This window comes from Lepidochelys kempii, chromosome 2 (assembly GCF_965140285.1).
Source record: "Lepidochelys kempii isolate rLepKem1 chromosome 2, rLepKem1.hap1, whole genome shotgun sequence".
Taxonomy (NCBI): domain Eukaryota; kingdom Metazoa; phylum Chordata; order Testudines; family Cheloniidae; genus Lepidochelys; species Lepidochelys kempii.
This window is the reverse complement of record NC_136381.1, coordinates 219,310,232-219,325,407: the sequence shown is the minus strand read 5'-3', so window position 1 is coordinate 219,325,407 and position 15,176 is coordinate 219,310,232.

Genomic DNA, 15,176 nt, shown 5'->3' with positions numbered 1-15,176 from the left:
CTATTTTAGAACATGTTGCAACCATTTTTGCTGCCTGTGTGGACATGGTCTAATGGTCCAGAAGTTGGAACTTCATTAAACAACTTAGATTTATAACAGAAGAGGGAGCAAGAGAAAATGTAATCTTTTTTTACATATTTATTAAAGAAATATTCTCTGCTTTATCTGATTAAGGTTGGAGACTTCCAGTTTGTAGGAAGTGAAGGAAAGAAGGAGGAATAGCTTCCAGGAATAGCCCCATCAAATAGAAGGGGGAGGGGAGAGCACCACTCGCAGCAGCCAAAGGGACAGATACATTATAGTGTTCTTTGAAGCATGTTGGAAGGGAAATTGTACTGCAGAGCTCTGCAGCTACAGAAAGGAATCAGAATAGGATCCCTTCTTTTCAGCAATCTGGAAAAGAAGAGAGTAGATAACTCTCTCTTACCCTTGCTGTATACAGGCAATGTGATGTGGTTAGAAGGCTGGTAAGAAAATCTTTCTCCCAGACTCATTTCTTTTTTCCTCCTTGCCTCAGAGCTGAGATGGTGCAATTTCTTCCTTGTTTATGTTTCTCACCCTCACCTCTCTGCTTTTCTATGCTACCTTGGATTACCTCTCCTCACATCCCCCTCCCCAAGGTTTTGCCATATTAATAAATATTGAAAGTTTATTTTTTAACAAAGGATAAAATAATCTGACTTTAAAACAGTGACAGTGAGTTTCAAGGACACAAGAACTTTCCTCTTTGCAGCCTGCCTGGACAAGATTTATGTCCCTATGTAACCTGCATAACTATATAGTGCAGCATTTCATGTTTAAGGCCAAAGAATGAGCGAGAAGCAGGTGAGAAGAAGACACAGATAGGTTTGTGTGTCTCTGCAGAGAGCATATCAAGGCAAGTCAGCTAGAAAGGTCCAGAATCATCCAGAACTAGAGTGGCAATTACTAGAGTAGCTGTTTTTGAAACTGTATAGAAAGTTTCCATTCAGGGCAAACAATTTTGCAGGCCCCACATATATTCACAGTCTGAGAGCGGAGCCTATCAAAGATTGGGAGTGTGTCGGGGGGTGGGGGGGTGGTATAAGGATAAGCACAGGTTCAAGAGATGTCTTCTGTCAGGTTTGGAGCCCAATACCTGTATGATTTTGGATACAGGTGAGTGTTATTCTTGCTTTACTTACTAAGGAAGTCCTCAGTTAGAATAACATATGGTCCATTGCAGTGTACTCTATGGATCTAGGAGAGCTGAGAGGGGAGTGTCATGATCTCTGGGTAGTTTGCCTCTTTTGAGACCCATTTGCATGCTCCCAAGTGTACCCCTTTCAAGTCGCAGGCCATTGCCTCCACTTCTCTTTGGGGTGGGAACCTGGGATCCAACCATTCTCTGACTAGCTGTCTGGGTTACACCACCCTGGGTATCAACTGTGATACCTAGCAGGCACAACAGGCCAGGATCTTGCAAGAGTTTCTGTCTGGAATCCATGGACACTAATAATATGCAGTGACACAGAAGCAGCTTTTTGGCAACAAAGCTATTTTGCCAAAAAATACACAGCATTCTGAGAAATAGATTTAAAGCAATAGAGACCTATATACACACACTATCTTACCTAGGTTTGGCATTCCCTTCAATCCCCTAGGAGCATGTTTGTTGCCTTGGTGACTCCTGGTCTCCAGGGGACAAGTTACAACCTTCTTGCTGTAGGCCCCTGACTCTCAGGCTATCAGCTTGCATCATCTGATAACCATTTCTCTCACTCCCTTTCTGTAGGGTGGATCATCTCACAGATCAGTGTTTTATGATCTCTAGATTCTCAGCCTTGGCAAACCAGCTATGTAATCAGGATTGGATCCTTATCTAGGCAATCATCCTGCTTGGTTTCATTAACAATTCCTTTTGATCTAACTCAAGAGGAAGTGAACCATCATAAGCAACCACACAGAGGCATGAACAATATTCATACAAAATACTACAGATATTAAGCAGCTCTTCACAGGGTGCGTTTGTTGCCCCTAGAGGTAGAGGCTGCAGAGGCTATGGAATTTGCATTTAGCTATTAGCTAACTGCTTTTAAATTGGGAATTTGTCTCAGTTAAAAAGAGAACAAAGAGGCAGAAGTTAGTGAGGGTTTGTAAATCCTTATTTGGTTTAACGAGTTTATGGGGGAAAGATACTGCCCTATAGATAGGGAGCCCTGTAGAAATCGAAGGAAATGTGTTTTTATATGCTGAACTCAATACCTGTATCACTTTGGATACAGGATACAGATTTTCTTTTTCACCAAAAACCAAGGAGACCAGTTGACTGTTAACTCCAGGACTACTATGCTGCTAGCACGAAGGATCCCTGGACTTTTGTTTGATGACAGACTTCCACAGACTTGTGACCTTGGGCAAATTCTTTACTTGTGCTGTGCCTCAGTCCCCCATCTGTGGGGTGACAACTGTTCTCTACCTGTGGAGTATAGTCAGGATAAAATCATTGATGTTTGTGAAGAGGGGCCATCTATCTACAACAGGTATATGGAACTGTCCTTTGAGCCTGCAGAGAGGAAAGCAGGAATAGCTTGTGCATGTGTGTGTTTAAATTCCCATTAATGTGGTTTTTGCCTTAAATAGCTTCATTCGAGTAAGAATGCTGTTTTTCCCATAGAAATTCTATTCTCATTACATACACCGCTTATCTGATTTGTTTTTGAAAGTGCATTCAAGGAAAAGCCCCCCTCATACCTCACTGAATAGTGGTTCCTTTCTCTCCTGTATGCTTCTTGCTTTCAAGCATGGACTGCTGTTTAGTAATGTGCCACGGAAGGCACATTACCAGTGAAGAGCTAGGTTTTTCATTTTACTGTCCTATATTATGACATGCACTTCCCACTCCCATCTGCTTGTGCAATTCTCCTGATAAACTCATACCTCTGCCAGAGAAGAGCAATTTATGAAGTCTTCCATTTAAGCAATTGTAATTTCATTGTGTATTCTCCATTGTTTTGGTATCATAAAGTGTATTTATAATGTATCTTAAATTGTTGTTAATTGCAGAAGTGCTTCCAGGTGGCTTTGGCACCTTATGTGCTCTTTTATATTCTACTACAACAGATTTTCTATGTGGAGTGGGAAAGCTGTTTTTGTACAAGACCTATATAGCCTCTTGACCTTTGTAGTATTTAGATGATGCCTCACTTTTCAATAGGACATTGAAGTGTGAAAAATTCTTTCCTTATTTTACCTGATCTAGTAATAACCCCAATATACAGCAAAACATGAATTTAATCAGGTTGCAGTATTTTCCTCTGTCAGGATGGCATGTGACAGGCGGGGACAGCCTTGATTGCAAAGAAACCTGTAATTCATGGAAGGTAGTGAAGAGCACTAAGGTATATTTTGCTTGTAGAACAAACCCTGAACTATGAGGGAAGTTAAAATCTAACACTTTTGATAGCAGTGCACCGTAACTGTGTCATTGAGTACTATTATGTCTAGCATTAATGCAGCCCTGGAAATGATGAACTTGTAATCAAGAAAAAGATACTTAAAGTGCTAGAGAGAGCTAGCCACAAATGCCATGAAGTGCATCCATCCTCAGAAAGAGTTCTGTTTTATTCCTATTCTTCAAGCAGCATCTCCTTTTCATCATCTAGCTTATTTTGATAGTGAAAGAGTTTATTTCTCTTCCCATGCTTTGGTTAGTTCCTTCATTCATGAAGCTGACCTATTAATGACTTCCCAGGAGCTTACTGAGTATTCACCCAGCAATTTAATGATGTTACTAATGTAAAAATGAATTTCAGAGGTGAAGAATCAGGTTAAGTCTCTAGTTCTGACTGAAGTATGTTACGTTAACCCTCTGTGCTTGTGATAGAGAGGGAATGAAAGAGTGTTGGTAGTTAATCATCAGATCCTCAATATGCTGGTCCAGAGTTAACACATACATTTAACAAAGAGTTTCTTCAATAGATGCCAGAAGAAATGATATTGCTAGGCAGTGAACTGAAGATGCTATGATCAGAAGTGCACTGCAGATTCACTTTGTGTGAAATCTAGCAACACACTGTGTCCATTGATTAATTAATGTTTAACCAAGGCTGAGTTATAGTGGCACTCTTATGCAAGTCACCATGACAGTCACACTTCTACCAAATGAGCTCATTATGGGCACTGAATGAATAACTAATGAATTTGCAATTGAGGAGCACTTACAGTAAAACACAACCTATAGAGAAATACACAAGTAAAGCCATGCAGAGATTTTACTCCAAACGCTAATACTATGAAGTACCTTGTTAATTTCTTGAGAGACAATCGTGTAACAAAAAAAGGCTCCAGTGGAGTTGCTTGATATGTAAATAAAAACAGGGGAATAATGCAACATAGTTTTCTTTCTTTTCGAAAATTTGAAAAGGTTGGGAAAAGGAGAATATGCTGCAAGATAGAGAAAGTACATGTGAGCTGTGATACCTGATCTCTCAGCAGAATACACTGAAGTAGAAGATCTCTGACCTTATTCTTAAAGGTCAGAGTTTAACACTGGGAACCCAACAAAGCCCTCAATATTTGTACGTGTTTAGAGTGGCTGACACAAAAATTAGGATGAAGGACTCCTAATTCTCCCATCTGTGCTGTTGCTGGGATTAAAGTGCTAGTTTTCCTTTAAAATGAAATGAGTAAATATTGAGTCCAAGCATTCAGATATGTCAGTAATATAATAATGGATCTCTTGAAGAGGCAGAATAACATATACTTGAGATATGTGGATTCATCAAAAGCAAAAAGGACTTCAACTCATTTTAAATAAGGAAAGTAAGAGAAGAGAGATTTAAAATATATTCCTAGACAAAAATCCTAATTAACTCTGAATTAAGGTTGCTCAAACTAGGTATCCCACCAATGCAAACAAAAAAAACCTGAAAACAAGCCATTAAGTCATTCAACACCCCATCTCCAGCTACTTTCCATACACCAGTTTCCTCCATCTACCTCCCTTGCCCCATCACAGCCCAGATATCTCACCACCTTCAGAGAGTCCAGCTGCCCCTCGCCAGCAAGTAACCCACTTCAAAACTCCCTATATTTTGGAGGAGTGGGGTGCTGGGTTTGCGAATGTAGCCAACTCATCGTATTTTAATCCCTGAGTGCATTCTTCATGATCCAGAAAAGCCAAAAATCAAGTATCCTTACAACTACTGAGTGAAGGAGTTTGCTTGCTTGCTTAGTGGTCCAAAAATGTAAAACACCAAGTTTTAAATATAGATTAAGAAGAAAATATCTATTGGGGCAGCAAGATTACAGAATGTAACTGCATGAAAGGTTCACTCTTCTCTTCATTCATTATCATGGGGATTTCCAAAGGAGCCCATGGGCTTAGGGATACCCAAATCCCATTGAAATTCAATAGAATTTGAGAACCTTAATTATTATTATTATTATTATTATTATTTTATTATTGCGTTTTTTAATTTATTTTATTACCATAGCCCCTAGGATCCTATGTCTTGACTAGAACCCCATTGTGCTAGGCTCTGTACAAACACAGAACAAAAAGACAATTCCTGTCCCCCAATAACTTATAGTCTAAGACAAGAGACAACAGATGGATAGAGACACACAGAGAGGGAAGTACAAGGAAACAATGAAAAAATACTAGTCAACATGATGGGCAGTGGTCTCAGAACACCAAGGACTTTACCTTTGTCAAGTTTTGTGTAGGCATCATGATAAAGGAAAGTTTTAAGGAAGGTTTTGAAAGAGGATATAGCTAGATATTCACAAGGAGATATCAGAAAGAGAGACCAAAATTTCAGTTTGGAGAGAAGGATACAGGCCTGGAGGAAAGGTAGATCTGTGAGTTGTCAGCACAGAGTTGATCATTCACTTTGTGTTACTGGGTGAGATTACCCAGAGATAAAGTGTAGAGGAAGAAGAGAAGGGACCAAAGAAAGAGGTCTGCTTAATGCTCCCCCCAAAAAACAGTTGGATGAAGAGGATCTCCAAAGAATATACTGAAGGACCAATTATAGAGATATAAGAAGAACCTGGAGAGGATATAGTCATGGAAGTCAAGGTAAGACAAGTTTTAAAGGAGAAGAGCATGGTCGACTAAGATGAAGGCAACTATCAGATCAATAAGGATGAGGATGGGAGTACTGGTTCTGAACTGTGGCCACAAATAGATAATTAAAGACTTATGCAAGAGTGGTTTCAGTGAAGTACAAGTGGCGGAAGCTGGACTGGAGACAAGTCTAGGATAGAATTGGAGAAGAGAAACTCCAGACAATAATTGTAAACAGTGCCTTCAATGAGCTTAGAGATGAAGAGTAAAGCGAGATGAGGTGGTAATTGGAGAGGAAGATGGGGTAAAGATATGTTTTTTTTAAAATGAGGGAGATTAACACATTTGTATTGTGAGGTGAAAGAGAGAGAAAAAAGTGAGAGATTAAGGCTATATCTTCCCTACACAGCTTTTAGTGACATGGCTGTGTTGCTACAGCCATGCCACTAAAAGTTGTGCAGTGTAGCTGCTGTTTGTTGGCTCTCCTGCTGACAAAAACCTTCCACTCCTTGTCCTGTCATGTGCTATCACTGAGAATAGTCTAGATCCATCTTCTTTGGATCCACCTTTCAGGTAGTTAAAAGCAGCTATCAAATCCCCCCTCATTCTTCTCTTCCATAGACTAAACAATCCCAGTTCCCTCAGCCTCTCCTCATTAGTCATGTGTTCCAGTCCCCTAATCATTTTTGTTGCCCTTCGCTGGCCTCTCTCCAATTTCTCCACATCCTTCTTGTAGTGTGGGGCCCAAAACTGGACACAGTACTCCAGATGAGGCCTCACCAGTGTCGAATAGAGGGGAATGATCACATCCCTCGATCTGCTGGCAATGCCCCTACTTATACACCCCAAAATGCCATTGGCCTTCTTAGCAACAAGGACACACTGCTGGCTCATACCCAGCTTCTCGTCCACTGTCACCCCTAGGTCCTTTTCCGCAGAACTGCTGCCTAGCCATTTGGTCCCTAGTCTGTAGCTGTGCATTGGATTCTTCCGTCCTAAGTGCAGGACTCTGCACTTGTCCTTGTTGAACCTCATCAGATTTCTTTTGGCCCAATCCTCCAATTTGTATAGGTCCCTCTGTATCCTATCCCTGCCCTCCAGCGTATCTACCACTCCTCCCAGTTTAGTGTCATCCGCAAACTTGCTGAGGGTGCAATCCACACCATCCTCCAGATCATTTATGAAGATATTGAACAAAACCGGCCCCAGGACCGACCTCTGGGGCACCTCACTTGACACCGGCTGCCAACTAGACATGGAGCCATTGATCACTACCAATCTAGCCAACTTTCTACACACCTTATAGTGCATTCATCCAGCCCATACTTCCTTAACTTGCTGACAAGAATACTGTGTCAAAAGCTTTGCTAAAGTCAAGATACAATACATCCACTGCTTTCCCTTCATCCACAGAACCAGTAATCTCATCATAGAAGGTGATTAGATTAGTCAGGCATGACCTTCCCTTGGTGAATCCATGCTGACTGTTCCTGATCACTTTCCTCTCATGTAAGTGCTTCAGGATTGATTCTTTGAGGACCTGCTCCATGATTTTTCTGGGGACTGAAGTGAGGCTTACTGGCCTGTAGTTCCCAGGATCCTCCTTCTTCCCTTTTTTAAAGATTGGCACTACATTAGCCTTTTTCCAATCTTCCGGGACTTCCCCCATCACCACGAGTTTATAAAGATAATGGCCAATGGCTCTGCAATCACATCCACCAATTCCTTTAGCACTTTCGGATGCAACGCATCCAGCCCCATTGACTTGTGCAAGTCCAGTTTTTCTAAATAGTCCCCAGTCCTTCACAGAGGGCTGGCCACGTCCTCCCCAGGCTGTGCTGCCCAGTGCAGTAGTCTGGGAGCTGATCTTGTTAGTGAAGACAGAGGCAAAAAAAGCATTGAGTACATTAGCTTTTACCACATCCTCTGTCACTAGGTTGCCTCCCTCATTTAGTAAGGGGCCCACATTTTCCTTAGCTTTCTTCTTATTGCCAACATACCTGAAGAAACCCTTCTTGTTACTCTTAACATCCCTCACTAGCTGCAACTCCAGGTGTGATTTAGCCTTCCTGATTCCATTCCTACATGCCCGAGCAATATTTATATACTCATCCCTGGTCATTTGTCCAAAGTTCAATTGCCAGTGTAGACAAAGCCTGAGGGATTGAGAGTAGGTGTGAAACAAATGAGGAGATGGGATGGGTTGGGGACACTAGAAAGAGAGGGAGGGTTAGAGGAAGAAAGTAGACAAGAAATTTTCATGTCCATGATAGGAGAAAAGGAGGAGAGAATTGTAGGAGGGAAAAGAAAAAAGGGACGGCAAGCTAAGGAGAAAGGGAAGATAATGTATTTGATTAGTTTTCTCTTGGAAGAAATTGGTGGTATCCTGTGTGGAGAGAGAATTAGAGGCAGGAGAAGGACTTGAGGAGTTTGAGGAGTGAGTCAGATGTGGCTGGGATTGCAGGCAAGGGATTCAGTTAAATTGGAGAAAAAGAGATATTTAGCTAGGAAGATAGAATTAGAAGAGGAGAGAATGAATTTACAGGGTCATCTGGAAATCTCAGCCTAAAGCTTTATGCTCCTATGAGCATTTTTGAACTGTCTTGTTTTTTACGTGATTTTTTCTATATCGATTCAGACAAATTATTATTTAGTTTTATCGATGTGTTAAAGTTCTGTGGAGCAGAAATCTTTTGATTTTTTTCCCCTCCTCTCCCATCATTGGGAGGTGCAGAGATACTGTCCACTCTCTATAAGTGATTCAGCAGAAAGTGCTACTGGCTATGGTATTTCCTGTAACAGAATCCACTACCTTATTATACCAAGTCAATAGCCCAAAGGAATCCCATAGACCCCAACTGGAGGAAGTGGTTCACTTTAATACTGTTTAAGTTGCACTTCATACATTGGAGTCAGAGGTCAAGTCGTTCACCCCCCCTTATCTTGTAAAACTGGAGGCTTCATCTGAAACTAACAATGAAAACTACAAACTGTAAGTATGCAGCAAGACTCCATACAAGTGGAGTAGGAAAATACAAAAGGCTCTTCAGCTGCTTTAGTTATTGAAAAGCTTTTGCTGAACAGAGAGGCTGTAAGTTTAGAAAATGCTGTGTAAAATAAAAATTCTCCAAAGCTCTTAGTCTTCAAGAGGATCCAACCTCTCAGTAGTCCCCAGAAAACATTCTGAATCTAAATGAAACAATATTAAGGATAACCTTGACACTGTGCACCAAGCACCACTGATAAGAATACACAGAATTCACACTTTGCCTGTGATGCCGCAAATAAATGGTATACCAAGATCCTCAAGAAAGAGTACATATCTGCACTGAATTCATAATTCCCCCGACTCACTTCCTTGTAACAGACACACAAGTTCACAAATACTTAGAAAAGAACTACATTAAACCCAAAAGAACTACAGTAAAAGAATATTAAGGTTGCAAAGTCAATCACACTTAAAACTTAGGAAATTACGGTTGTCTCTTCTGGATATCTGAGGCCTACAGAAATTCAAAATGCGGACAAGCCCCCATTTTGTGGGGCTAACTACAATTTTGGTTGTCACCAAGGACTGAAGACTTTAATAGTGAAATACATAAATCTTTCCTGCTTAAATTAGAGTCAGGTGCTCCAGGTGACAGCTGTAACAAACCCACATCCTTTGTGGTTTGGGCACAGAGGCTGTGGGGGGGAGGGCACGTAATGTACACTTAGTGGGTTACATATGCAGACTGGTTTGTCATGAAAATGCCATGAATGGATGGAGCATGCTCAGTGCAGATGGAATCTTCAGAGAATTAAGCTGCCAAACTCTAACAAGCCTCTTCTTAGCATGTCGTCTTCTTTTCATCCCAGAGTATCTTTGCAGACACAGCTGGGAAGCAGTTCAGCATCATTATTAATTCCTGTTCATGGCTTGTTCCTCCATAAGGCCTAGCCCTGGTCATAACCCTGCGTACAATCTCCTGCCATCTAGTTGGTGGCTAGGTCAAAATCATCTCAGTTATGTTTGCATTATTTTCTTTGGTGCTCAGTGATCTGTTTGTCTTCTGCAGTGTCTCAACCATCATAATCTTTTTCATTGCAAAGAACTACAAACCCTGATTTCATACCCTACTCTCCTTCTAACCTTTTCATTTGTCCTAAAATCATTCCACTTTACACCTGCCATCTTTCAAAGAACTCTCATTTCTACTGCCTCTAGCTTTCTGATGTCTATTTGATTTAATGAAACTGCTTTCAGACCATAGAGTAATACTGTTATTACACTGGTTTGATAAATTTTCACTTGGTACCATGTGCGGACTTAAAGCTTGCCCAGATTTGGGCAGGGTTTCACAGAGTTTGCAAAAGGCATATCCCAGCACCAAGACAACCCAGAGCATGGAGGTGCTAGAGCAGGGATCGTCAACTTTTGGCACGCAGCCCGCCAGGGTAAGCCCCCTGGTGGACCGGTCCAGTTTGTTTACCTGCCGTGTCCGCAGGTTCAGCCGATCTCAGCTCCCACTGGCTGCAGTTCGCCACTCTAGGCCAATGGGGACTGCAGGAAGCAGCACCATCCAAGGGATGTGCTGGCCGCCACTTCCCGCAGCCCCCATTGGCCTGGAGCGGTGAACCGCGGCCAGTGGGAGCTGCTTTTGGCTGAAACTGCAGACACAGCAGGTAAAAAACCAGCCTGGTCCGCCAGGGGGCTTACCCTGGCAGGCCATGTGCCAAAGGTTGCCGATCCCTGTGTCAGAGCTTCTCAATGAAACACTGCAATATTTTTAATATTAGTGATAGGAAAAATATGTTCTCTATTGATTGATCGCACCTTGAGGCAGACACCTAGCATGTCACCCCTAATGTCACCCCAAATAGTTAGTTTGGCAAAGTTAAGCAACTGAAAACAGGATCTTATAATCAGAAGAGTCAGGAAACCTTAATCATAGGCGTCGCTACCAACTCTGCCTGTAATTAACAGTGTTCCACTCTGGTGTTCAGCTGCACACTCTTTTTCTTATTTATCCAAAATGAGTCATATAGGAATAAAAATAGATTTGTACTCCCAAAGCAGAATTTTGATGTATAAGGGCAGATGCTTCTCTAATTTCCTATGCCAAAAGCCCTATTTTTACAGGCACTGAACATGTGCAGCTCTCAGTGATTTCAATTGGTTTTACCAATGCTCTGCTGGCTTTTAGGATTTGGCCCAAAATATGCACAACTCTCAACAATCTTCAACAATTTAGAGTGGATTATGAAGAGGCAAAGAGATGTGTGGATTCTCTGAAGCCTATCTGAGACCATGATGCTGGCTCTGGTCTGGAACAAAGACCCAGGAATCCCCTCTATATGTGGCAGAGGGCCACACAATGTAGTCACTATATATAGTCACTAAATCCATGCAATAATGAACACAAATGTGTCCGCAATCCCTGGGTTCTGTCAGTCTGCCCTAACACAGATGGTTGAGAATAGCAAAGCTATGGAATCCACTGCAGTTTCCATTGCATTGGGGGAATTCTGTAGTCCTTCTACCCTGTGTGAATTTTACCCATTATAGGTGCTGTGATATTTTCCTCCCACATATCTGTCAACCTACAACACATCAGCTATATAAGTGCTAAGTATCATTATTATGTATTACTTGACTGGGGGGAAATCTCTGCTTCCCATTTGTGCCTCTGAGACTCTGCAGTGCTCCTGGGCAGAAATTGCCAGTTGTTCCCAACATCAACAAATACTCAGTAAGGATCCATCCCCAAATTCATGTTCTCCTCTGATCTAATTTAGGATCTGAACCAACCCTCTCCAGAGGTGTGTAGCAAAAGTATTAACCTATTTCAGCTACACCACAGAATATTCCTACGTATAAATTTCAAACCATAGTAACTACCTTTGCCACTATGAAAAAAATCATTTAGACGTAAGCATAATATAAAAATGTTAGAACCATTTTGTCATGAAAGCTCAGCACAGTATCATATAACTTGAAAGCTCCTGTATATGTCCCTCCCTTTTATACCCTGTTTTTATCTCTTCCACCTGGTGAGGATAGAAGAACCAAATTGACCACCTGGGCTAGCACAGCGATTTTTCTCTCCTCACTGACTTAGTCTGACAGTTGGTATTTATCTGACACTTGCCAACCCCATTCTGGAATAATCATTGTGTAAAATGGTGTTTGTGTTATGGATAGGCAGTTCTCCCCATTCTGTGAGTATGTCAGTAAAGCACCATCCCTCATTAATAGCTATAAGGAAGGAGTGGTCTGTGGTTAAGCCTGTTTGCAAAGGCTTATGGGTAGAGCTATCAAATTCATGGCCATGAAAAACAAACCGTGAAATCTGGTCTCCCTCCATGAACTCTGGTCTTTTTGTGTGCTTTTACCCTACACTATACAGATTTCACAGGAGAGAGCAGCGTTTCTCAAATTGGGGGTCCTGACCCAAAAGGGAGTTGCAGGGGGCGTCGCAAGGTTATTGTAGGGGGGGTTGCGGTCCTGCCACCCTTACTTCTCTGCTGCTGCTGGTGGGGCACTGCCATCAGAGCTGGGTGACCGGCCAACAGCCGCCGCTCTCTGGCCACCCAGCTCTGCCAGCAGCATCACTGCGCTGCTGCTGGCGGCGGCTCTGCCTTCAGAGCTGGGCTCCCGGCCAGCAGCCACCGCTGTCCACCTGCCCAGCTCTGAAGGCGGCACCACCACCAGCAGCAGCGCAGAAGTAAGGGTAGCAGCACCGCAACCCCCCCCTACAATAACCTTGTGACCCAACATGCCCCCCCACACACACACACCCAACTCCTTTTTGGGTCAGGACCTCTACAAATTACAACACTGTGAAATTTCATATTTAAATAGCTGAAGTCATGAAATTTACGATTTAAAAAATCCTATGTCTGTGAAATTGATCAAAATGGACCTTGAATTTGGTAGGGTCCTACTTATGGGACAGGGATGGGATCCAAGTCCTTAAGCTGCATATTTAATGCAGAGTTTATTCCTTTTTTATTGGTAAAGACTGGATTTTGTAGGGGGAAGGAGCACCGGTTTACATCAGTATTTACTGACACATAATGCTTCAAAGCTGCATGTAGCTGTCCTACCTTTTTGTGTGTGTTGTATGTCTTGCCCTAGTTAATAGTTGGCAGTTAAAGTTATGTTGATTTCATCTGTATATGTTTGAAGAAGCTTTTACCATGTTTTTAATCACCTCCCCTTTTGGGGGCAGGGTCATAAATCCAACCTCATTATATCTTTCTGAACATTTTATGGTGCTGCCTTGCTCTGGTGCTGCTGGGGCCAGGGCCACATGCCTCCTGTGCAGTGGATTTTTGTTTCACAAAGATTTTGACATCATCACACTTTGTAATTATGTGATTACGTATCACAGAACTGTGTCATAATTGCATTTTAATTATGCACGTAGCAGTATTTACACTAAATGGGCAATTACATCTAATTACACTAATGATGTAAATTTGCAAGATTTAACTAAAATTAATTTAAAAAAAGACTTCAGGAAATTTATACAAATAAAATGCATTCTATGTCTATTAAAATTATGAAAGATATCCACAACTGCAAAGAAACACTCTCTGCTAAGTGTAAAATTGTGACATTAGGTCATAATCCTGCTCTGGGGACATCTCTTTAGTAAGTTCTCCAAGAGGCATTGGGCACCTTGAGTCATCCCTCCCCAAGCTCCTGGGGAGTGCAGCTAGTTTACAGACCTTAATAAGGGTGACTTTACGCTCAGCTAGCTCTGTTGACCAGGCGCTAAAGAAGAAATGTCTATATACATGTAGATAGATTATTGTTAGTAGATAATATGCCAGTAGATGGCACTCCAGAATATGCAACATTGTTCATAGGTTTTCTAGCACCAATTACAGTTGGTGTGCACTAGGGCCATGAGTCTGCCTCCTCCTAAAGGGGGATATGGTAGAAGTCTATAAAATCATGAATGGTGTGGAAAAAGTGAATAAAGAAGTATTATTTTCCCTTTTCCACAATACAAAAGGTCACCTGATGAAATTAATAGACAGCAGGTTTAATACAAACAGTGGAAGTGGTTCTTCATGCAACACACAATTAACTCATTGTGGAACTCATTGCCATAGGATGTTGTGATGGCTAGAAGTATAACTGTGTTAGTAGTATAAGGGCCCTACTGTCAATCAAACCCTAACCCTGACCCTTTACCCCTTAAACCCCATCCCTTGACCCCTTAAACCCTGCCCACCTGTCACCGGACATCCCGCCCCATGGGGTATTAATTCCGGGATCAAGGCTGCCATATGACCGGAAGCAAGGTGTGTCATGTGACACCTCTAACAATTCCTCCCACTGCCCTCTACCAATCAGGAGGGGTTTTGCCCCTGTAGGACTGCCCTGAGAGGAGATTTGACCAATCACCAACTCGAACTTTACAATATGGCTAATTAAGCCCTTGGATCTCCCGTGTGCCTGGGAGGTGGGGTTAGTGGAAATACAATACCTGCACAGCTGGAGCACTATCAACGAAGACACCCCTTTTGAAATCACCTTTGGAGCTATGGCGTGGAGTTTCATCCTACGACGAGGTTATTACTCGTCCATACCCAAATTACTGGATCATATGAACAGTACCATGGCTCATCATCCCGGACCACCTGAGATGGTCATGAACTACAACCTTGTGGGTAGAAAAATTAGACTTAAATCCACCGATTTTACTTATATGTTTTCTACCAGCGGGGAGCTAGCTAACATTCTGGGCTTGGGCCGCAAATGCAGCATCCAAAAATTCCCTTTCTCGGCAGAAGTTACAGGGGGTTTTAATTCCTTGTATCTGTACACGGATATCATAGAACACCAGTTTGTGGGAGACTTTTCTGTTCCCCTGTTACGTTGTGTCCCCGTCCAAGGAAGGAACAACAAGTTTGTCACCATCACCTACGATAAACCTCATTACATCCCTATCAGTAAACATCACATCGACACCATTACCATTGAAATAAAGACAGATCAGAACAGAAGCATCTCATTTCGCTTTGTCAAGCTGATCCTCAAGCTATACATGCATCCCTGGAAAGAGTGAGGTTTCTAAAAAGCAAAACACTATTATGGTGATCCTAAAAAATTAAGGCGACCCCACCATCTACAGGAACTATTACAAAG